The 24,732-nt window shown below is 41.4% G+C and overlaps 1 protein-coding gene across 1 annotated transcript in view; it reads right to left on the minus strand.

Annotated features, from left to right (window-relative positions):
* Window positions 1-24,347, minus strand: part of CARD9 (caspase recruitment domain family member 9) — a 104,012-nt gene extending 79,665 nt beyond the window's left edge. The window contains exons 1-2 of the mRNA XM_082264405.1: window positions 24,279-24,347; window positions 22,099-22,341 (exon numbers count right to left, since the gene is read on the minus strand). The gene's annotated coding sequence lies outside the window, so the exon portion shown is untranslated. The remainder of the gene's footprint in view (window positions 1-22,098; window positions 22,342-24,278) is intronic.
* Window positions 24,348-24,732: the final 385 nt, after the last annotated feature.

The following is a 24,732-nucleotide window of genomic DNA, read 5'->3' on the forward strand; positions in this document are numbered from 1 at the left end:
TTACTGGGGAAGATGGTGTCCACATTTGAGGCAATTCCCTATGCTCAATTCCATGCCAGACCCTTGCAGAACAACATTCTGTCTGCGTGGAGCGGAAAATTTCAGTCCTTGAACTGGTCCATATCTCTACTACCAAGAGTACGACAGAGTATGAATTGGTGGTTGCTGACCAGAAATCTGGAGGGGGGGAATCCTTTTTCTTCCAGTGACCTGGAATGTAGTGACTTGGCCCCACCCCCTGGATGCTAGTCTCTCCGGCTGGGGAGTGGTTCTAGAGGAAGCTACTGTCCAGGGGAAATGGTCTTGGATAGAGATTCATCTCCCCATCAACATTTTGGAAATTTGTGTAGTCGGGCTCTGAAATTCTGGATGCCCAGACTTCGGGGTCACCCTGTCAGGGTGCAATCTGACAATGCCACAACTGTGGCTTATGTCAACCATCAAGGAGGCACAGGGAGTTGATCAGCCCAGAAAGAGGTGGATATTATCCTGTCCTGGGAAAGTTTGTGCCATGCCTGTCAGCAGTGTTCATTCCAGGAATAGAGAAGTGGCAGGCAGATTTTTTAAACCATCAACAGATGTTTCCAGTGGAATGGTTCTTACATCCTGATATTTTTCAATTTATCTGCCTACGCTGGGGGGTCCCAGATGTAGATCTTTTGGCATCCAGTTTCAACAACAAGTTGGAGAGATTTGTGTCCAGGACCTTTCCTCCGGTACAGCTGATATCACGTTTGTTGCGCAGGGTCCAGCTAGAGGGGAAACCAGTAATTCTGGTAGCTCTGGCTTGGGCGAGGAGGGTTTGGTATGCACAAATCCAGGAGGTTGGCAGTGACGAGGCCTTGGGCCCTTCCACTGCATCTGAACCTACTCTCTCTCAAGATCCGATATTCCACCCTGCTGTACAGTCTCTAAATTTGACGGCTTGGCTATTGAAGCCTTAATCTTGGAAGAGCAGGGTGTATCTGGCCTCGCAGTTCATACACTGATAAACGCCAGGAAGCCAGTCTCTAGAAATATTTATTAATTACAGTGTTTGGAAATCCTACATTGCCTGGTGTAAAGCCAGGGAATGGCATCCCCGCACATATATTATCGGGAGAGTTCTATCCTTCCTTCAAACAGGGGTCGATTTGAAAGTAGCCCTGAGCACGATCAGAGGGCAGATTTCAGCTTTATCGATTTTTCTCCAGGAACCGATCGCTTCCCATTCATTGGTTCAAACCTTTGTCTGGGGAATATTGCGTTTGCTTCAACCAGTGAAGCCACCGTTGTGTCCTTGGGACTTAAATTTGGTGTTGGCAGTTTTGCAAAAACAGCCTTTTGAACCTCTGGAGCAGATTCCCCTGGTTCTTTTGACCAGAAAACTGGTCTTTTTGATTGCGATAACTTTGGCTAGAAGGGTATCGGAACTAGCAGCTCTTTCTTGTAAAGAGCCATTCTTGATATTTTATCAAGATAGGGTGATTTTACATCCTCACCCAGATCCTTTGCACAAGGTAGTGTTTGCCTTTCATTTGAATCAGAACATTATGCTACCTTCTTTTTTTCCAGTTTCTCACTCAGAGGAAAAGTTATTGCATTCTCTTGATGCAATGCGTGCACTTAAGATTTATTTACAGGAAACAGCTCAGATTTGTAAGACCAAGAGCTTGTTTGTACTGCCAGAAGGCCCCAGAAGGGGATTGGCAGCATCTAAATCTACAATTTCTTGTTGGATTTGTCAGGTTATTACTCAGGCGTATGGTTTTTAGTAGGAAAGGTTCCAATTTTTCCTGTAAAGGCACATTCTACCAGAGGAGTAGGTGCCTCTTGAGCACATCGGCATCAAGCCTCTATGGCTCGGATTTGCAAAGTCGTGACCTGGTTGTCGGTGCATACGTTCACTCGTTTCTATAGAGTGGATTGTTGGGACCCAGGAGGAGTCTGCTTTTGGCCGCAGTGTGCTGCAGACAGCAGTGTAATCCTTCTGTTCAGGGTCAGATGGCGGTATTTTTTTGGTGTGCCCCTACCCTCAGATGCATTGCTTTGGGACGTCCCATATGTTATGATTTATTGCTCTGTGGCCTGTGATGTAAGAAAAGCAAAATTGATTTTTAATTTATACTTCTATGGGGTCATTTATTGCTTGCTACAAAATTGAGATACTTCCTGTGTGGGAGGGGTTATATAGGGGAACCTCAATTCTGATTGCTTGCCAGTGTCCTTAACCTATAGGTGACTATATAACCCATATGTTATGATTTAGGGCTCTTTGTCCCGTGATGTACTTCAAGAAATGGATTTTACAGGTAAGTATGAATTAAAAATCAATTTTTTTCACTGTTACTTTAATTTTATTATTAAAAACAATTATTTTGTCATGTAGAGCAGCTCTAAGTGTCAAATACTGTAAGTTTGTCTCATTGCTTATTCTCTGATTTACACCTATGTTTTAAAATGCTCTTCAATGTGCCGTAGGCTGTGGATACTGCAATTAGCAAGAATTCTCAGAGACTTAAAAGGCTTTTTAAGGATTCCTCAACATTAAAAAGATTGAGGCAGGCTAGTCTGTTGTCTCCTAGTAGCTTGTCTGTTCCCCATTACTGACATATTAAAGCGTTTGTTACCTTAAAAAAAAAAAAAAACACAGATCCTGTTCCGTTAAAGCATGATATACAGCACAGTGCTTGTGCTGTGTCATTTGGCCCCCTGTATCACCTAAAAAACCTGGCTGATCATGCCAGTTTCTACCCTCCCCTCTGTACATTGACCATGGTGTATCACAGCTGCTGAGCCCTGACACCATGGTCAGTGTACATGCCTCCTTCATCCGCAGCCATCTGCAGGTCTCTTTTGTCAGCTCTTACTAGCGCCACTCTGCTCCCCTCCCCTCTGCTACAAAACTATGTGATCTTTACATCATCCCCTCTGTTAGATTACAACTTGTATTCTAGTTCCTCTCCGCCTACCTGGCTGACGTCAGAGGAAGTTCTTGGCCCCACCCCCTGGAGATGTCAGATGGGAGAGAAGAGGGCCGGGAGTCACATAAGCATCAATAGGAACTGTGAAAACAGTTAGAAATTGGCTTTTTTTTTTTTTTAAATAAAGCACAGGAACTAGAATACAGCTTGTAATCTAACAGAGGGGATGGTGTAAAGACAACATTGTGGCTTAACAACCACTTATTCTTGTTCTTCACAGTGTTTCTACTTAGAGGCAGCCATCCTAAATGACAAGCAGGGTTTTACTTATGCAAGAGCTGCCCCCTAATGCCTGGTAATTAGATGAGTGGTGTGGTAATGATTAAGAAGCAGCAGGAGAGAAAAGCACAGCTCATCAGAATGAATAAAGCAGGGAGACTCTTCTACTGCAGGTTCTCAGGGACTGTTTTCTCTCCAGCAAGACAAACAGTACATAGCACAGTAGTGGCATCACCTAATCTCAAGCTGGAGAGGGTTTAGCCCTGTCTTTGAGAATAGCAAGCTCTCATCAACTAATTTATTTCAGAAAAAAACTCCACTATTTTTAAAGTCATAAGAAACATCAAGGTGTTGATATAGGAGCTCAGCATTCAGATGTGAGTGCAAAGTCTACACTATAGAACCAGGTTGTATGCAATTGTTCTACTTTGTGGTTTGAAGAAGCCACAGCATCCTTTAAATTTTTGATTTTGTTCACTTTACTGAGGCAGAAGCCAACTGGCCAATTAAGTTAAAAAGTTACATAGTTAGTCAGGTTGAAAAAAGATACAAGTCTATCTGGTTCAAGCAATAAAAAACAAAAAACAGTAAAGAAGACCCAACCATACAATTCCATATACACAATCCTATACCCGCAGTTGATCCAGAGGAAGGCGAAAAACCCGAGCAAATCATGATCCAAATTGCTACAGCAGGGGAAAAATGTAATTCCTGATCCTCCGAGAGGCAATCAGATATTTCCTGGATCAACTTTACCTATAAATATTAGTACCCGTTTATATTATGTTCACCTAGGAAAGAATCCAGGCCTTTTTTAAAGCAATCTAGTGAGCTGGCCAGAATCACAACTGGAGGGAGTCTATTCCACATTTTCAAAGCTCTTACGGTGAAGAAACCTTTCCGTATTTGGAGACAAAATCTCTTTTCCTCTAGACGTAAAGAGTGCCCCCTTGTCCTCTGTAAAGACCCTAAAGTGAATAACTCAACACCAAGTTCACTATATGGACCCCTTATGTATTTATACATGTTGATCATATCCAGGGCTGCTGTTAGAAATCGTGGGGCCCCGTACAGACTACCTGGCAGGGCCCCCCCCAAGAAAATATTAAAGATATATTTAGCTAAAATTACAACAAAATCACTATTATCAGACATAAATATAACATAACTCACATAATTCCTGCTAAATCTAAAAAAAAAAACTCTGTTAAATAAAAAAGAAGATGAGATAAGAAAAATATTTAGGCTGGGCAGTTGGAGCTCAGTGATCAGAGAGAAACAAAGTTACAATTTACAAATAAACTCCTGAGCAGAGATAAGTGCTGGGTGGGAGGGGGGGGGGCACACAAGGGAGGGGGATTAGTGAGGGACAACTGTCTCTTTCTCAACAGATAAAAGCTGATAGCAGGGAGAGGAAAAGATCAGATTCAGGTGCTGGAGGAAGATTTCTGTATTTGTTGTCAATCACTAATCCCCCTCTCTGTGTGGGCCCCCCTGTGTGCTCGGGCCCCCTACAAGAGGGCTGGTGGTCCCCCCCTATCAGCGGCCCTGATCATATCCCCTCTTAATCTCCGCTTCTCAAGAGAGAATAAATTCAGTACCTCTAATCTTTCCTCATAGCTGAGCTCCTCCATGCTTCTTATCAGTTTGGCTGCCCTTCTCTGCAATTTAATAGCATGCAAGCTTTAGCTGCATTCAGGAGATGTATCAAGAATGATTATTTGTACTTTTTCAAAAGGTAAGGATATAAGATAGAGGAGGAATGCTGCTGGGTTGTGCATTGCAATATTTCAGGACAAATCCAAGTCAAAAAGTATAGCCTTTCATGGTACTGCTTCTGGCACAGTTAAAGTAACACTAAACGCTAATGTTTTTATACATCGATCATTATAAAATGTCAATTCTATCATGACTTTTTGTTTGTTTATGTAGCACCCTCCTAGGTAGGTGCTAGAGATTAAGTATAGTTTTGGCTCTGTCTGCCTATCAGAGGAGCAGAAGGCAAATTCTATATTGCTTTCTGCTTAACAGAGAACACGATCTGTGAGTTAGGTCTGCTCATGGTGCTCAGTGTGTGATTCATCTGGTCTGGGGAGTGTTCCTACTGGTCCAATAGGGAGGCATGTTGGACAGTGGAGGAAACTTGACCAATAGACACACAGGCTTTCCTACAGCCCCAGTGATTGGCACAGACTGCTGTCTCGGTGCATTGTCGGGTGTGGTATAAAAGCCAGGAGCACATGTGCTCGGGGTCTTTGGCTGGTGAGCAGAGTCCCGGAAGGACTGTGTCAGCTGCCTCCTCTTCTGCAGCAGTTGGTGTATGGTCACAGGCAGTCGGCCTGGTGAGCCAGAAGGAAGGAGCTGAAACCAGAGGTCCAGGAGAGCTGACTAGAGGGGTTGAGACACTGGAGAACCTGGAAAAAAAGTATTGCGAGTACAAGGGGATCATGTCCAAGGGCCTGACCAGGAAAGGGGCCATCCCGGAGTAGAGTAGTCAGAGGATGGGTATCAGCTGGTGGAGTGAAAGGGGGTGCTAGGGGAGTACCCTGAAGATAGTGTGCAACCAAGTCTTTTGTTCAGAGACTCAGTATCTACAATTCATCTAGTGGCAAGGTGAAATTAGCAGCCAGGCTGCATCTTCAGATAGAAGTTCTCAGAATTGTGAATAGTTCCAGTTCCGGAGTATCCCACTCTTCCCTTCTCCCATCCCTATTTAAAATAAAACAACAAAAACAACCAAAACCCCTAGACTGTTCAATGACTGAGCCGGAAGAGTAAAGTGTTAAGTTTCTGCATGCAGTTGCTAACGGTAACCCAGGGGGATCCGAAAAGTGAACAATCCAGAAGTCCTCTAGGGGGCAGTGCTACATTTAGAAAGTCTCTTACCATTGTTTTTAGGTCTTTTTTGTTCTGTGCACGCTCTCTATTCTCTATTGAAGCAACTCACTGCTATTAGGACCAGTTTACACCTGAATTACACAGAAATGCAGTCTGCATTACTGTGGAAGCCAGTGCGGTGCAATTTTTAGTTTTTTTAACAGACCAAGCTGTCCTGCAGATGTAGCAGTTATGAGGGTTGAGACAAACCATGTACCGCCAACATGGCTGCTTTTAATTTATTTATTGATTTTATTGCAGTTACTTATTTAGTAGAGTGAATTTACACATATTGTACATCCACATCAGTCCCTGCCCTCAAGAAGCTTACAATATAAGGTCCCTAACTCACATTCACACATACTAGGGCCAATTTAGACAGGAGCCAATTAACCTACCAGCATCTCTTTGGAGTGTGGGGAGGAAACTGGAGTACCCGGAGGAAACCCACACAGGCACAGGGAGAACATGCAAACTCTAGACAGGTAGTGCCCTGATTTGGATATGAACCAACAAACCTAGTGCTGCTAGGTGGAAGTGCTAACCTCTTAGCCACTGTGCTGTTCCATTGGAATGTTCCTAGACAACAGGAAAATGCATTTTTTTAAAAGTTTTTACTATTTTTTCCCAATAAAAAAAAAATACAGTACATATGTATAGTATATATTCAAATTTGTTACCAAATTGACACATAGCGAAGTGCATTCCTATAGTATTCAGACCCCCTTCCCTTTTGTTATGCTGCAGCCTGATAGTACAGTTTTTAAATTCATTTTTACTCATTAATCTACACTCAGTACTCCATAATGACAACATGAAAAAAAGAATTTTAGAAAAGTTTGAATTTATTAAAAAGAAAAAACTGAAATATCATATGTACTTAAACCGCTTGCCGACCATATACTGTGACCATATACTGTACATATACTGCATCAAGGCGGCTCTCCTGTGCTGGAGCATGTACCTAATATGTGATCAAGCACTTCCGGGTTTGGGGCGCACGCCGGCGGCGGCAGACCGTCCCCACTGTGATTAGACAGAGCAGGAGCTGATTGACAGGTAAGGCAGACTTCATGTCCGCCGAAACCTGCCAAAGCTTCAGTACACTGACAGAACAGCAGACTGCCTGTGTAAACAAGACAGATTGCCATTTTTTAACTACAGAAGACATGGATCCTGTGTCTCTGCTATGGAGAGGCACCGAGGAATGTCTTCTCCTAGTACAAACATCTCCCCCACAGTAGTAAAGCACATGTCAGGCACACATTTAACCCTTTGATCGGCCCTGATGTTAACCCCTTCCTCGTCAGTGTCATTAGTACAGTAATGGTTAGCATTATTTTAGCACTGATCACTGTATTGGTGTCACTGGTCCCCAAAAAAGTGTTGAAAGTGTCAGTTAATGTCCCGACTGGCCGCAGAAATATTGCGGTCCCACTATAAGTCGATGATCGCCGCCATTACTAGTTAAAAAAAAATAAAAAATCCCATTGTTTTGGAGCTATACCTTTTGCACAAACCAATCAATATATGCTTACTGGGATTTTTTTTTTACCAAAAATATGTAACAGAACATATTGGCCTAAATTTATGAAGACATTTTTTTACATTTTTTATTAGATAGGTTTTATATCAGAAAGTAAAAAATATTTTTTTTTTCAAAATTGTCGGTATTTTTTTGTTTATAGCGCAAAAAATAAAAATTGCAGAGGTGATCAAGTACCACCAGAAGAAAGCTCTATTTGTGGGGAAAAAAGAACATACATTTTGTTTGGTTACAGCGGCACACGACGACACAAATTATCAGTTAAAGTATTGCAGTGCGGTATTGCAAAACAAGGCCTAGTCATAAAAGGGGTAAACCTTCCGGAGCTGAAGCGGTTAAAGTGTAGGTAAACCCATCAATTTATTAATTTCAAAGAACAGTTACATTCCTGGCATGCCGGAAATGCTATCGCGCACATCGGTTGTGCTCTCAACCAAACTGTCAAACCATCCAATGCCTGGTTTCAGAACTGATCCCATGTGTATCATCATGGCAAGTTGAAGATGAAACAGAGGCTAAGATGGCAACTTCCTTGGCTTAAAACGATAGGAGGGTTTACTTCCACTTTAAATATTTATACCCTTTACTCAGTAATTTGTTGAAGCACCTTTGGCAGCAATTACAGCCTCGAGTCTTTCTAGGAATGACGGGACAATCTTTGCACATCTGGATTATACAATTTTTTGCCGTTCTGCTTTGCATATCCTCTCAAACTCAGTCAGGTTGGATGGGGACAGTCAGTGGTAAGCTATTTTCAGGTCTCTTCAGAGATGTTCAATAGGGTTCAAGTCAGGGCTCTGGCTGGGCCACTCTAGGACATTCACAGTGTAGTCCCTGAGCCACTCCTGTGTTGTCTTGGCTGTGTGCCTAGGATCGTTGTCATGTTGAAAGGTGAACCTTCGGCCCAGTCTGAGGTCCTGAGTGCTGTGGAACAGGTTTTTATTAAGAATGTTTCTGTACTTTGCTCCATTCAACTTTCCCCCAACCCTGACCAGTCTTTTAGTCCCTGCTGCTGAAAAACACCTCCACAGCATGATGCTGCCACCACCATGCTTCACTGTTGGGATAGTATTGGGCAGGTGATGAGTGATGCCCTATTTCCTCCAGAAATAACGTTTACAATGGAGACCAAACTGTTCAATCTTGGTCTCATCAGACCAGAGAACCTTGTTCCTCACAATCTGAGAGTCCTTCAGGTGCTGTTTTGAAAAGTCCAAGAGGAGAGGCTTCTGGGCTTTATGGTAGAGTGGCTAGACAGATTGGTGGAGGGCTGCAGTGATGGTTGTCCTTTTTGAACTTTGTCCCATCTCCACACAGGATCTCTGGAGCTCAGTCACAGTGACCATCGGGTTCTTGGTCACCTCTCTTACAAAGGTCCATCTATCCCGATTGCTCAGTTTGGCCAGGCAACTGGCTCACGGAAGAGTCCTGGCTGTGCCAAACTTCTTCCATTTGAGAATTATGTGAGGTTAATCCACCATGTTTGTTTTTTATGGGATAAGCTGTGGTAAATGTAAGGTTAATCCGTCATCTTGGTTAGGTTTTGATCCAGCCATTATGGGGTTAATCTGTCATGTTTGCTATTAAAGGAGGATACTGTTTCCGCCCAAATCATCTTTTGGAAGAAGTCAGTAAAGGTGAAACATGACGGGATGTGGATGGGCGTAAACAGGGAGTGAGTTTACTGATTCACTGTACATACAACAGTCATGTGAATTATATCATATGTGATATGCTAAGTTTCAAGAATTTGTCTGGTGAGCCTCATTACATATGAAATAAAATATAGAGTTTTCGGTTTTATTAGGTCAGCCATACACGGAGCAAATTTCTTTTTTGGCAACCATGGGTTGCTGGAAAAAAAATTTGCTCGATTTGTACATCAACACAGAGACCGTTGATGTGGAAATCCCTCCTTTTTGACCATTGTCTTCTCCCATGGGGAAAACATCCCCGTTGGGAGAAGACAGTGATTATCCATAGCGGCTATAACAGCCACTAGCGCTAATCGCAAGAGAGCCTGCCAAGCTGGTTGTACCCTAGTTGATCGATCAATTTGGTACATTAACAGTTCAAATATATGGCCGGCCTTACACTATTAGAAGCATTTGCTTTCTTTCATTAACCTATTATCACACTGAAAACAGCGTTCAGAAGGAGAGGTGTTTGTTGAAAACTGGTCTGCATGTTGTTCTAAAGTGCACTATTGATAATACTGTACTATATATTTTTAAGTGGAAAGAAGACACAAGAGTGGACTTTGTATTTCTAAAATGACTTCAAAGTTTCTTGGGACTGAATGCACTAGACTTTGTTTAACCACTTCGTCTCTGGAACATTTACCCCCTGACCAGGCCATGTTTTGTTTTTTGGCACTGTGTTACTTTAACTGACAATTGCGCAATCATACAAAGCTGTACCTAAATTAAATTTATATCATTTTTTTTCACACAAATAGAGCTTTCTTTTGGTGGTATCTGATCATACTGGGTTTTTTTCCTCGCTATAAACAAAAAAAGACCGATAATTTTGAAAAAAAAAAAAAAACTAATATTTTTTTACTTTCAGGTATAAAACATATCCAATAAAAATATTTAAACCTCAAACTTCTTCATAAATTTAGGTTAATATGTATTCTGCTACATATTTATGGTAAAAAAAGAAATCCCAATAAGCATATATTGATAGGTTTCCACTAAAGTTATAGCATCAACAAACTATGGTATATACAGTATACTGGAATTTCTATTATTTTTTTTTTTTTTATACCAGTAATGGCAGCAATTAGCGACTTATAGCAGGACTGCGATAGTATGGCAGGGATATGACACTAAATGACACTTTATGGGAACCAGTGACACTAATACAGTGATCATGGCTAAAAATATGCACAGTCACTGTACTAATGACACTGGCTGAAAAGGGGTTAACATCTAGGACAATCAAAGGAGTTAAATGTGTGTCAAAATGCAAAAAATACAAATCTTTATTGAAAAAAATATACAACACAAATCCGAAGAAATTGCCAAAACCCAGAACCCCAAAGTTAATTCACACCAACTAACATGCCACCGGTATCTTCACTAGAGTTCAACTTGATTAATTGAAAAAAAAAAAAGAGGATATGGATCTAGTGAATTAAGAACAGGAACACTCCTGGTGTCTAAATACTCTTGTCCTCAAAAATAACATCCAGAAGTTGCAAAAAGTTGAACATAAAGGAAAAGATACAGTTCAAAAAGCTTGAGGTAATGAATATGGATAGTGAGATCAGCCCTTGATCAAACTAATTGGCATAGATTATGGCAGAGCAATGACTTCCTGAAGAAGAAATGGATAATTATTTTAGGCACTGATGCAGGGGTGCATCCCCTGGTGATGCAAATTGACTATTTGTCTAGAGCAAGTCTGGCTGCACCTGATTTAACGACAAATGGTTTATCCTGTGTGTGACTCCACATCAGCTGGATATAGATATAGGCACTGAGGTCTCAGATATTGCAGTCAATTTAGGAAATAAACCAAACAGTCTTAGATTCAGTGTATTGCAAAGTCAGACAGGAAGGAAAAAACTGAAGTGCCAAATGGCTTCTCACCATTCTTGCATATCCAGGTAGCATCCACCTTCTGCCTGAAAGTCCATAAGCCTCTTATGTGGAAAGTCACTGCACATTCAATTCAGCCATTTCAAAGAGACTATACTTCAAAGTCTCCAGGCTTGCGTCCATCAGGGCTACTTCCATATTAGTGGCTGGCGTAGAGCACCTAGCGTGAGCCAGAACTAGCTCAGACCTCAGGTGGAAAGCACATTGGAACGTAGGGCTCTGTGCGCTTCTAACGTCAATGTCACGTACGCTTCATCAGGACGTGATGCCGCTCTCATTTTATGTCTATTTATAGTGGTACACCCACTTAACAAATCGAGGGCGGCCGCGTCAAGAAGAACACCATTTAGTGGTGAAAGTGAAACCTTAAGATTTCATTGGAGATATTACATAGTCAAAACCTACAGCATTTTTCCCCTTATTCATCTCGGAGGTATCCATCCGCCGGACAGCGACTTAAAGAAAAACGCCATTCACGATCCTTCAAGACAGACACCTATATATACTATGACTAAGAAAGAATAGAAAAGACAATAAAAATAGAGATAAAGATTTAAATAAAATAAGAATGGAGAGATAACAGAGTAGTTTAGATTAAGGTTCCAGGAAGACCTTTAGGCTCATTTCATTGTTTACCCCTTGGGGGCCAAAGTGTCAAGCCTAAGGCCCCTTTCACACGGCTCTGTTCCTTCGATGGAGCCGTTCTGCTCAGCGGGGCATTGATCCGCCGATCCCCGCTGAGCAGGCGGATGACAGCTCCGACTCCGTTCTGTGTGCGGAGACGGAGGTGTCAGATCCCCGCTGTCCCCTATGGGGGAATCGGATGAGAACGGACCGCCTGTCCGTTCTCATCCGATACGATAGACGGATGGAAAATAGGGTTTCCATCCATCCGGATTTGACGGACAGGATCGGATCGGATGTCAGCGGACATGTCTCCGCTGACATCCGCTGCCCCATAGAGATGCATGGGGCATCCGTTCAGATCCGCCTGAAAAACTGGCAGGTGGATCTGAACGGTCCACATGTGTGAAAGGGGCCTAAAGATCCACAATTTTTCCTTTCAAAGCAGGATAGTATCAAAATCTCCTCTACGACTGGAGATTTGTAGAACAAAGAATCCTTTTACTTTTAACCCTATCGGCTACCCCCATGTTCAGCAGCAAAATGTAGGCCTATAGGTGTTTCCTCCTTCAATTTGATACTCTTTAGATGTTCACCAAATTGCACACGTAACTGACGCTTAGTTTTGCCAATATACATTTTCTTACAAGGGCACTCCAGAATATAGAGTACCCTTGAGGTAGCACAGTTAATAAATTGTTTTATCTCAAATCTCTTTTGCCCAGCAGAGTAAAAGAACGAATTAGATCTATCCACAAATTTGCACATAATACAGTGACTACAGGCAAACATCCCCTTCAGATCTGGGAGATCCATGAGCCAGTTTTTATTGGTAGTCCACTGAAATTCAGATTGTACCAACGTATCTTTTAGATTTGTGGCCCATCTCGCAACCATCATTGGTTTTTTCAATAAAGATTTGTATTTTTTGCATTTTTTACACTGTTGTTGGTCCTCCTTTACAACTACTCTGTCCTGTCATCCTCCTCGCCGATCAGAAGGTGGCGGAGGTCAATCATTGGCTGGCACCCGCTAATCGGCTTGTGCTGTGACTAATCACAGCAGAGCCAAAGTTGTGGGCACACATCCCCTACCCAAAAGTGCTGGATCATGTATCTAATATAGGAGAGCAGCTCTGCCACCATACTCCTACGTTGAGGCTGTTGGCAAGCAGTTAAATACATTTTATTTTTTTTTTACTTTGAACACTGTGGACTTTATTTTATATATATTTTTTCACAATTTTTTTGTTTATACTGTATGTTTTTCACAGTGCTTCTAGTGATTTGAGCCCTATATTGATCAATTACTGTATGATATTTTTAAAATTCTGTTCTCACTTTGTCATTATGGGGTACCGAGTGTAGATTATTGAGAAAACAAAAAGAAATTAAACAACTGTCATATCAGGCTGCAACATAACAAAATTGAAAAAAAGTGAAGGGGGTCTGAATACTTTATGAATGCACTGTACATTGAAATCAGTCCCTGTTCTCAAGGAGTTTACAACCTAAGGTCCCTAACTTACATTTATTCATGTAAAAACCTTTATCTAAAAAGGTGCTTGTAAAAAAAAAAAAAAAACGTGCTTATAAAGTGTTAGCTGGAGATTGGCTTCAGTTTGTCAAGTAGTACATCTAAAACTCCCCTCTGCCCAGATCACCTAGTGAAAACAGAGGAAAAAAGCCTAGAAAAAGAAAACTAATGCAGCCACCACATCTAAAGATTTGTAAGCTGAAATAGATTACAATTTTGGTTGTGGGTTTAATACCACTTTAAAATATTTTACTCTGGAAATAATTCTCTACACACTTCCAATACTATGTGCATTACATGTTGAAGCAATTGAGGTGTCCATGCAAGCTATTCTGCATTTTGGTTCAAACAGAGCCTTATGTGTGGAAAAGTTCATATCACAACGGTTTACAGAAATGACCACATGTGATTATAATTATTCTATGGAAATATACAGTGGGTATAGAAAAGAATCACCCCCCTTTAACCACTTGCCGACTGCCTAAAGACGATTTACGTCGGCAGTCAGCCCCTCACAGGCAAAGCTAGCCTGTGAGGCTCTAGGGAGCGAGCGCACCCCGCTGGAGGCGCGCTCCCGCTCGCTCATGGACCCCCCCCCCCGCGCGTGTGCCCGACGGACCCGATGTCCGCCGGGCACTCACGATCGTCGGTTACAGTGGGAGAAAGGCAGGCGGCTAATGTAAACACAGCCACCTGTCATTCTCCCTTGTGTAAGAATTAAGCTCACACGGTTCTGCTATGTAGGACCGTTGATCTCTATTCTTACACCTCAAGCCACATCCAATCACAGTTAGAAGCACGCCCCTAGGGACACACTTAACCCCTCCCTCTCAGTGTAATTTTTACAGTAACAGTGCATATGTATAGCACTGATTTACTGTAGTAATGTCACTGGTAACCCCAAAAGTGTCAAAAATGTCAGTCAAGGGTCTGATCTGTCCGCCGCAATGTCGCAGTCCCGCAAAAAAAAAAAAAAAAAAATCGCAGATCGCCGCCATTACTCGTTAAAAAAAAACAACAAAAATGACAAAAATCTTTCCCTTAATTAGTAAACGCAATAACTTTTGCGCAAACCAATCAAAATACGCTTTTTGCGATTTTTTTTTTTTACCAAACATATGTAGCATAAAACAAATTGGCCTAAAATGTTAAAAAATTTTGATTTTTACATTTTTTTGGGGGGAATTTCATATAAAAAAATGTGAAAAATATTGTTATTTTTGCAAAATTTACGCTCTTTTTTTGTTTATAGCGCATGATCAAAAAAAAAAAATCGCACAGGTGATCAAATACCACCAAAAGAAAGGTCTGTTTGTGGGAAAAAAAGGACGTCAAATTTGTTTAGGTATGGCGTCGCACATCCGCGCAATTGTCCGTTAAAGTCACGCAGTACCGAATCGCAAAATAGACCCTGGGCCTTTGAAGCCTAAAATGAAGACAACCTTAAAAAAACGGAGCTTGAAGATTCTGAGGCTAAATGGAAAAAGCTGTTATAGTCAGAAGAGACTAAAATGTAATTATTTGGCCTCAACACCAAATTTTATGTATGGTGGAAATCCAGTACAGCTCAACATCCTAGTAGCACCATTCCTACAGTAAAGCATGGAGGTGGTAATATCCTGACATGGGGATGTTTCTCTGCAGCAGGAACTGGAGCACTTGTCAGGATAGAAGAAAAATGGATGAGACAAAATACAGTCAGTCAAATTCTTGAGGAAAATCTGCTGCCTCTGCCAGAAAGTGGTCAATGGGAAGAAGGTTTACCTTCCAACATGACAATGACCCAAAGCACACAGCAAAAAATAACCACACAGTGATTGAAGGAGAAAAATGTGAATGTCCTTGCATGGCTTAGTCAGAGACCAGACTTAAACCCCATTAAAAATCTGTGGAATGACCCTTTTTTGCAATCTACATTATTAAGCATGCCATACACAACTCGATTAATCAACTGCTGCATTGGATAAAATTTGAGTACTGTAGTTGGTGGCCCTGTCGGCACCACCTAGGACCGTAAACTTCAACTGAAAGATGCAGTCACTGTTTGGGTACTCAGACAGCCGCAGATGCTGACTGTCTGAAAATCTAAACATACAGTGCATCCGGAAAGTATTCACAGCGCTTTAATTTTTCCACAGCTTTTTATGTTACAGCCTTATTACAAAATGGATTAATTATTTTCCTCAAAATTCTACAAACAATACCCCATAATGACAATGTGAAATAAGTTTGTTTGAAACCTTTGTAAACTATTTAATAAATTAAAAAAAAGTCACATGTACATAAGTATTTACAGCCTTTGCTATGACACTCAAAACTGAGCTCAGGGGCATCCGGCTTCCACTGATCATCCTTGAGATGTTTCTACAACTTGATTGGAGTCCACCAGTGGTAAATTCAGTTGATTGGACATGATTTGGAATAGCACACACCTGTCTATATAAGGTCCCATAGTTAAAAGTGCATGTCAGAGCACAAACCAAGCCATGAAGTCCAAGGCTGTGTCTATAGACCCCCGAGACAGTATTATATCGAGGCACGGATCTGGGAAAGGGTACAGAAAAATGTCTGCAGCATTGAAGGTCCCAATGAGCACCGAGGCTTCCATCATCCGTAAATGGAAGAAGTTTGGAACCACCAGGACTCTTCCTAGAGCGGGCCGCCCAGCCAAACTGAGGGATTGGGGGAGAAGGGCCTTAGTCGGGGAGATGACCAAGAACCTAATGGTCACTCTGACAGAGCTCCAGCATTTTTCTGTGGAGAGAGGAGAACCTTCCAGAAAAAAATCCATCTCCGCAGCACTTCACCAATCAGGCCTGTATGGTAAAGTGGCCAGATGGAAGCCACTCCTCAGTAAAAGGCACGTGATCGGCCTGGCTGGAGTTTGCCAAAAGGTACCTGAAGGACTCTTAGACCATGAGATATAAAATTCTCTGGTCCGATGAAACAAAGATTAAACTCTTTGGCCTGAATGGCAAGCATCATGCCTAGAGGAAACCAGGTACCTCTCATCACCTGGCCAATACCATCCCTACAGTGAAGCATGGATGTGGCAGCATCATGTTGTGGGGAGGTTTTTCAGTGGCAGGAACTGGGAGACTAGTCAGGATTGAGGGAAAGATTATTGCAGCAACGTACAGAGGAATCGTTGATGAAAACCTGCTCCAGAGCACTCCGGACCTCAGACTGGGGTGAAGGTTCATCTTCCAACAGGACAACGACCCTAAGCAAACAGCAATGATAACAAAGGAGCGGCTATGGGACAACTCTGCGAATGTCTTTGAGAGGCCCAGCCAAAGTCCAGACTTGAACCTGATTGAACATCTCTGGGGAGATGTGAAAATTGCTGTGCACCGACGCTCCCTATCAAACTTGATGGAGCTTGAGAGGTCCTGCAAATAAGAATGGAGGAAACTGCCCAAAAATAGGCGTGCCAAGCTGTAGCACGTGCGGCTGTAATTGGTGCTAAAGGTGCTTCAACAAAGTGTTGAACAAAGGCTGTAAATACTTATGTACATGTGATTTTTTTCATTTTTTATCTTTAATAAATTTGCAAAGATTTCAAACAAACTTATTTTATGTTGTCATTATGGGGTATTGTTTGTAAAATTTTGAGGAAAAAAATGAATTCAATCCATTTTAGAATAAGGCTGTAACATAACAAAATGTGGAAAAAGTGAAGCGCTGCAAATATTTTCCAGATGCACTGTATAGCTATCGTTATAACATTTAGTACTTTAAAGTGCTAAAGTGGCAAATACTATACAACACCCATTGAATTATATTAATTTACTTTATTTTGTCTGTAGTGGTTCAGGAGTGTATATATTTTATGTATATTTGGATGTCTTCATGCAAAATTGCTTTTAGAGGAATATTAATAAAGATATTTTCCCAACTATTCCTATTCAACTATATCACTTTTAAGCTGGCCATACATGGGTTCGTTTTTTCATACAGCCAGAGGGTTGAACAAATAAAACTGACCCGATTCCCCCATTCGCACATTCGATGTGGATGTGGGAATTCTCCCTGCGGTGTCTTTGCATTTTGACAGTTGGACTTCTCCACTGTCAAAATACACTGCTTAGCACTGCAGCCAATAGGCTGTAAGCAGTGATTGAATGGAATTTTTTTTTTTGGCAGGACTATCTATGAGATGTCGATAGATAGATCACCTTCTCATGAACAGAACAGCCATTGATGGATCGAAATTCAGCAACAGCCAAAAGATGGATCAAAACTCAGCTGGTTCAACAGGAACCGGTCAAATTGAAATCCATATATGGCTAGCTTTAGGCTTGCCACACGTTACAATTTGATTGTACAATCTCCTTCAGATCTACCAACAACTATGTAGTGCAAGGGTCTGCCTGATTGGATAAAACAAATAATTGGATAGATTATGTGGTAAATCTGATATTGAGTGTACAAAGACATCCCTACATTCTATTTTTGGAGTACAGACTAGTAGCTGTATAATTCACAATGGTGATAAGTAGGAAAGTTGAACGTATTATTTTCTCTATAATCGTAAGGAATAGGTGGTGAATAAGATAAAACTAATCAACCCACTCACCCAGCGCTATATTGAAACAAACAATACATTTTATAGAAATCTAATTCCCTTACGAGAAAAGTGAAGCAGCTGCTATAATAGTCGAGCTAAAGCTCCAATGATAACTTAGTGCACCTCTACCGCACCACTGTCTGAAGCCCCCTCAGCAATTCACACTCACCAGATGCAACTGTTACTGCGCCTTTATCCAATCACTTTAAGGCTTATGCCACCTGGAAGTTCCAAGTCCTGCTGCTCACCAAGACAGAATGATCCAGATGATATTCAGCCAAGGTCACCTTTGCTGGTCCAATGTGAATATCCAAGTCCTCCCAAGTTATCCCCTCGGAAGAGAAGTAGGGGGGTTACAGGTACATTCTTGAGGTCTGTACGTTTCCTCTGGATTCCGTGGTTATCAGATCCTGCTTATACAATCCAACTGAAGAAGTTGCAAAGCAGGCAAGGAGCTCAGAGGTGAAGTTTAGTCCAGCAGGGTGTCTTCAAAACCCATGATGGGCTGTGATAGTCCACAATGAGAGGTGCTGAGCTGGGTGACAATCTTCAGGGTGCTGAGCTAAGAGGAGGATAGGATGTCCTTCCTTACATAGCGACACCCAACTCATTCATTGGTGTCAGTGCAGCACCCAGCAGATCACAGAGGGGATCTGATCTCCAGACAGAGCAGTGTATCTCCAGCAAACTGTCTCGTATTATTTTCTCTATTGCAAAGCAATCAAAACCTGACAGAGAAGTTAAAGCGGAGTTCCACTCAAAAGTGGAACTTCCGCTTATCTGTAAAACCATAAAAATAGAGAGAAAACAAGAAGAGGCCAAAATTGACCTTCCTGTTACGCACTAACAGTAGGACTTTAAGGGATGTGGATTTGTCACAAAATGGTGAACATCAAATAAACTTGATTTGATAAAAAAAAGTCAAATTCCTGACCCTGTCGCTTCCGATAGAACCGGCCTCTTAAGACGCCGGATGGGCTGGGATGCCGGAGATGATTCCAAGCGGCGTAAATGGCGGATTACCCATCTGATCATAAAAGGTTTTACTTGTTTGGAGATCTACCCTCAACTATGACTATTAGGGGAAAAGGGTTGCCGGATAATGCTATATTTGCACCTAGAGGCCCTATATACAGGGTAGGGGGAGTTTTCCCCACCCCCCTTTTTTGTTATCAGGGCTGAGTACTGGATTTTTGGGCATTGACGTTTTATCGCTGCCACATTATGCTTGCTATAGCAGCATCTTGGGCTCCTAGGAATCTATCCCCAGTAAAATACTGATTATTATTATAACAAAAAATTGACAGCTTTAATATAAATTGTAGATGGGGATGGCTCCCATGATGGGATAGCTGAGAGTTGGATATTTCTATTTTTTATATTTTGATTTGTACCTCTTACTTTATATATCTTTTTTTTATCCACTATGTTTTATAGATTTGAGACCTTGAATATGCTATCCACCATAGATAGCACAACTCTAGCCCCCTGCCGTGTTCAGCCTTACTGGTATCTCTGCCCGTCTTGTCGTTTTGGGTATGGTCCGGTGCACACCTAGCCCACCCTGGCCGGTATCCACACTGTTCAGTGGCTTTCAGTTGCTCTAGAGTTCTGGGTTCTGTATCTTGCCTGAGCTCAAAGAAACTAAATACAAAAAGATTTTGATTATGTGTTATGGTGAGAACTTTTATGATTACTCTCTACAAATGTATGTTGTTTTCATTTGATCTGATATGTATATTTTGAATGATTATGTTCTTTTCATGACATATATATTTTTCTTAAGTTTATAGAAACATGGGTCAACTGATGAAGCAATTGATGAACAGTATGTTCTGCGAAACGCGTAGGCCCGCCTTATCATGTTTCTATACTCAGCAATGATATTCTGTATTGATGTTGATGGTACCTTTGTCTTTATATGTATAGTCTTTTTATGAAATATTTTTTCCAATATTGTATTAATAAAATTTGACTTTTTTTTATCAAATCAAGTTTATGATGTTCACCATTTTGTGACAACTCCACATCATTTAAAGTCCTACTGTTAGTGGGTAAAAGGAGGGTCGATTTTGGCCTCCTCTTGTTTTCTCTCTATTTTTATGGTTTTATGGATTAATTATGGTTGCAAATGTGATCAGTTGTCTCTAGAACTTATATTCAATATTTTATTTTGCTTATCTGTCTCCTCCCCCCCTCCGGTACCACAATGGCACCTTTCAGGGGGGAGGGGGAAGCAGGTACCTGTTTTTTTCAGTTCACACTGCCATAGGCGATACGCAGGGGGTGTCAATTAAAAGTTAGCGACACCCCCAGTTGCGATCGCATATCGCAGTGCGATCTGCAAGTTCGCACAGAATCTGATCGCACTAGTGTGAACCACTATGCGATCCGATTCTGCTGCGGATAAAAAAAAGGGTCAGGTGCATGTTTAGTGCTGATGCGGTCCGAATTCAGCCATACAAACTGTATGGCTGAAATTTGTACCGTACATGAGATTGCATGTAATTTAGGAGCAGTGCGCTCCAATTACATGCAATCTCCGTGATCGCACTATTGTGAACCGGGGCTTAAGCTTTCAGGTAGGCAGGCTAGTCATCAGCTTTATTTTAAATACATTTAGGCTCGGTTCACACTGGGGCGGCACGACTCTTCGGGGGCGACTTGTGCACCACGACTTCGGATCGACTTGCATGGACTTCACATAATGGAAGTCTATGCAAGTCGCTCCGAGGTGGCCCCGAAGTAGTACAGGACCCTTTTTCTAAGTCAGAGCTACTTGTGTCGCTCCTATTAGAACGGGTCCTGTAGCAGTCAATGGACCGCGAGGGAGCGCGACTTGTCAGGCTGACAAGTCGCCTGACAAGTCGCGCTGGTGTGAATGGAGCCGTAGTCACAATGTATTGATTTGCTGCCTACGAAGTATACAAAAGTTTTGAAGTCCGTCATAACAGTATGTTTGTCAAACTATACAAGCCCTGATAAAGCTGGCTATTCTTTAGTTAAGATATGACATGTGTGGGTTGGCTGATCATGTTAAAAAAAAACAAACATTCGAGGACAGATAAAGAAGGTTTTAGCTCATAGAGAGAGTGGGAATCCGACATGCAGGGACAAAACCATGCTAAAATACAAAATACCTTTCCAGACACTTTCTAAATATATAGATTTCTAATTAGGAAAATATCTTTGGTATGCAGTTACTTTTCCTGGTTTTATCATATCTTTTATGATCTTTTTTATTCCACACCGACTTTATTGAAAACTCTTATGATTTTTCAGTTTTATTCCTGATAAGAGGACTAATAGGGCCATGGATATCGGCCAATTCACAGACTGAAGAAGAGCAAATCTCTCCCGTACTATTCCATCACAGACCAAGTCAAGCCTTCAAAAATCTACTACGTGAGGCCCTCTTCACACCTGAGCGTTTTTAAGCTTGTAAAACGCTCATCTCTGAAGTCTCAAAATGCCCAACAAACAAAATCCCATTCATTTCAATGGCCCCTGTTCACATTTGAGCGTTTTGTCGCCTGAAGCAAAACGCTTGAAGCTCAAAAAAGTACATGAGCTTCTTTTTTGGCAGATTAGAAGCGTTTTTGTTAGATGTTAACGTCTGCCTTCAAACACCTGCACAAAACACCTGAAAAAAACGCCTGAAAAGCGCGTGAAAAAATGCCTGAAAAAACGCCTGAAAATGATACGCTTAGGTGTGAATGGAGCCTGAGGGAATTCTGTATTGACTTTGGGCTCTAGCAAATATTTGGCCACCCCTAATTTTCATGAGGAGACTGGAGCAGCAGATAAAAGAATGTTTTTGTGCGGTAATAGCTCCGATATCAGACTGAACACGAGTCTGTATTTAAATCTATGCCTAAAATAAGATGGGTGAAAAGCACCACATCCCAGGTTGTAAAGAATTGCAAGCGCAGACATGCACAGCTGAGGCAGACATGCTGTGATTTGTAGTTCCCCTGCAGATATGAGCAAAATCTAGCAGACCACGCTGCTAATTGTAGTTGTTCGCCAACTTAAATTCTGAAGAATGCTGACTACTCAAAAAGTAAACAAAGAGTGCTTCAAAAAATTGCAGCTCTTCGTTTGAGTGTGACAAAGTTTACAAAGACATTAAGTATTAGGAATACAAAATGGACTGACCTTAATGTAGGTATTTGGGGTCCAGTATTAGGGTCCAGTGGTCTTTTCCAGTGCCATGTGAGTGTTCCAGGGAGACACGGGGAGAGGGTGTCAGGCTGTGCACAGATTGGGTGCTGGGAGGAGCTGTCTGTCTGTCTGTCTCTCTGTCTGTGGGATACTTCCTCCTGTGCATTCCACAGTGCAAGAGTGTCAACCCAGTTCCTGAGAGTCACATGACAGGGGCTGGAGTAAATGTAGACGTACCTGGATGGCAAAAATCATTACAATGAATGCTATGCAGGACAATGATATTCTGTCTGGCAATAAACACTGTAAAAATCAATCATAAGAGTAAAAGGTATAGTAAAGACACTCTGTGCGGTGTCTGACTTAAATAAAGTTTAATGAAAGATTATAGCAGCATTATATAGGGGATCGCTGTAGCCCAGCCACTTCCAGCTAAATTGATAAATTCCACAACTGAGAGACTGGACTGCAGAGCTTACAATTTAGGCCTCATGTACACAGGCTTATGAGAATAAGTCAGAATCTGGCAGAAAAAAAAAAGAACGCCTCTAATGTTAAAATATGTATGTGTGTTTATGTGCGTATGGCGTTTGAATGTAAAGGCATTCTACTTGGCAGAATAATAATTTATTCTGGCCATTGATATATATTCACAGACATACGCATGCGTTTAGATGCATTTGCGCATGTTTTTTATGGGTAAAAGCTCCTTTGGGAATACATTTACAGGCATTCGCTTGTGTTTAGATGCGTTTACGCATGGTTTTTCTGGGTAAAAACTCTTTTGGGAATACATTTACAGGCATACGCGTGCGTTTAGATGCATTTACGCATGTTTTTTCCTGGGTAAAGGCTCCTTTGGGAATACATTTAAAGGCATACGCATGCGTTTAGATGCATTTACCCATGTTTTTTCTGGGTAAAAGCTCCTTTGGGAATACATTTAAAGGCATATGCATGCGTTTAGATGCATTTACCCATGTTTTTTCTGGGTAAAAGCTCCTTTGAGAATACATTTACAGGCATTTGCGTGAGTTTAGATGCATTTACACATGTTTTTTCTGGGTAAAAGCTCCTTTGGGAATACATTTATAGGCATACGCGTAAGTTTAGATGCATTTACCTATGTTTTTTCTGGGTAAAAGCTCCTTTGAGAATACATTTACAGGCACTCTCATGCGTTTAGATGCATTTACCCATGTTTTTTCTGGGTAAAAGCTCCTTTGGGAATACATTTACAGGCATACGCGTGCGTTTAAAAGCATTTACGCATGTTTTTTCTGGGTAAAAGCTCTTTTGAGATTACATTTACAGGCATTCGCGTGCGTTTAGATGCATTTACGCAGGTTTTTTTCTGGATAAAAGCTCCTTTGAGAATACATTTACAGGCATACGCGTACGTTTAGATGCATTTACGCATTTTTTTTCTGGATAAAAGCCACTGGCGCTTTTTTTTCCCTGCCTGTAAAGGCGTCTCTTAATATACGCCTGTAAACGCTTATATGAGCATGGTCACACAGGCTAACATAAAGGGTGCTTTTAAAAGCATTTAGAAAAAAACAACAAACGCCTGCATAAGCGGCATTTTTTTAGGCTCTGTGTGCACGAGACCTTCCTGCTTGCTTGAAGGAGTTACAACCAAAATAAAAACAGTTTATTCAGTATGATACATTGTAACAAATGTGACTGTTTAAGTTCACTTCACATATGTGCGACAGGGAATGCATGCGACTCATAGGCAAAACGCGCTGTTCTTTAGCAGATTATTTTTGAATGGTATCCCAAATGCTGTGCGTTTTTGAGTGCCCGAAACTCCATGGTGCTGCAGCAGCATGCGGTTCCATGCAACAGCATTTTAAAAAAAAGAGTCAGGGACCTTTTCCCAGCGTTTCCCGTAGGTACAGCAGCCCATTCAAATTAATAAGCTGCTGTGCCCATGCAAAAACGTGCCACGAAGGACCCGCACATGTGTAAATCTACCATTAAAAAGAAACTTTGAATCAGACAGACCTATGTAAAAGAGTTTTGTTGAGAGAAGAAGAGTAAAGTATTATAACTGTACAGCTCTAGGAAGCACAGTCTGTATACGGTACCTAACAAACATGACTGTCTACATTGTACAGATATAACTACAAACTATACACAAAAACAAGGTTTATAAAGTTCCAACTTACGTTTACAAATTGAATAATTTCAGGTCCATCACCGTCAGGTACCTCTACAGCAAACAAACAAAAAACAATACAAGCGTCAAAAAGACTGTAGCTGTTCTTAGAGCCAGTATATGTCAGTATAAAGGACAAGATTAGCACATCACAGCAGCACCAAGAGATATGGAAGAGGTCTCACAAAACCAGAGCTTCCTCCTCAGTCTTCTTCCCTTTTGTTTTGTCCTCAAAGTTACAAAACAATTACCAGCTGCTGTGTGAGCAAAGAATTGTGGATTAGCTGAGCAATTGGGTAATAATAACAGGAACACCGATCATTTGATGATTTACAGGCGATTAATGCACAGCAAAATCTGTATTCTCACATGTCACAGATTCCAGGTTTCCAAAAAAAAAAAAAAAAAACCTTCTTAAAGAAAAAAAAAAAAAAATCAGTGTTTTTTTTTTTTTATTATTGGAG

This window comes from Pelophylax lessonae (genome assembly GCF_965119305.1).
Source record: "Pelophylax lessonae genome assembly, chromosome: 7".
Classification (NCBI taxonomy): domain Eukaryota; kingdom Metazoa; phylum Chordata; class Amphibia; order Anura; family Ranidae; genus Pelophylax; species Pelophylax lessonae.